Source organism: Sinocyclocheilus rhinocerous, unplaced genomic scaffold (genome assembly GCF_001515625.1).
Source record: "Sinocyclocheilus rhinocerous isolate Xijiao unplaced genomic scaffold, SAMN03320098_v1.1 scaffold1256, whole genome shotgun sequence".
NCBI classification, from domain to species: domain Eukaryota; kingdom Metazoa; phylum Chordata; class Actinopteri; order Cypriniformes; family Cyprinidae; genus Sinocyclocheilus; species Sinocyclocheilus rhinocerous.
The window spans coordinates 1567682-1568887 of NW_015646445.1; positions in this window are offsets into that span (position 1 = coordinate 1567682).

Genomic DNA, 1206 nt, shown 5'->3' on the forward strand with positions numbered 1-1206 from the left:
ATAACTAACAACTTCTCTAATTGCCCATATCAAGAATAATCTTTCCCCCTTGTAGTGTGAGCACCAGATGGTTGTTTGAAGATCCACCCTACCAGAGAGAAGGGAGTTCAGACCTTTGGACCGAAAGCATAGATTGAAGTATATGGAGCTTATGCGTATTCAAAATATATGTTTTGGTGGATGCAGCCTACAGTAATGGGTAGGTAGCACAAAAGTCACAGGTTTGATCCTGGGTTGAGGAGACCCATGGAATTGAGCTTTGCTGTGATGCCCTGTCACTGTTTGTAGCCTGGAGCAAAGCACTTAACCCTAGGTCGCTTCACGGGGAGTGTAACAGCAATTAGTGTTTCGTGAGTCCTGCAATAAAAGAGAGTATAATAATATAATAATAATAATAAGCGTCTGCTAGTATGTTCAAGCTTATTTTTCTTAAAGATTAGTTTAGCCAAAAATTAAAATGCTGCCATTTACTCACCCTCATGTTGTTTCAAATCCATTTAGCATTCTTTTTTTTTTTGGAACACAAAAATGTTAAAAATCTATAGGCTTTTTCATACAATGAAAATGAAAGCTTACAAGGGCCAAAAACACCGTAAAAGTGGTCCATACAGCTCATATTATAACTGTGTATGATAAAATGAAACCAAATGCATGTTGTTCCTGAAACGCATTCTCTCCATCATACTTTTAAACTCATATCTTGTGCTTTTGGATATTTCATTGCAGGTTTCTTATACACTATCGTTTTTTTTTGTTTTTTTTTTCAAAGAAATTAATATATTTTAATTCAGCAAGGCTGCATTAAATTGATTAAATGCAACAGTAAAGATGTTTTGTTTGACAATTATATTTTAAATAAATGCTGTTCTTTTTCATCACAAAAATCTACCATGGTTTCCACAAAAAATATTAAGCAACACAACTGTTTGAACTAGGGATACTCCGATCGATCGGCCGGAGATCGGTATCGGCCGATAATCACATTTTATGACTCGATCCGTACTCACTACACTTGGCCGATCTCACGAACCGATCGCAATTTGATGACGTCAACGCGTGACGACGTACATGATGCATGGGGACATAAATTATTTGGCGCCGGTGTGATGTGAAATGCTATGACGTTTCGAGAAACAATGAAAAATTCGCTATTTGTCGTGTATGTTTTGCATGATGATATGATGAATGGATGGTTCATTTTTAACA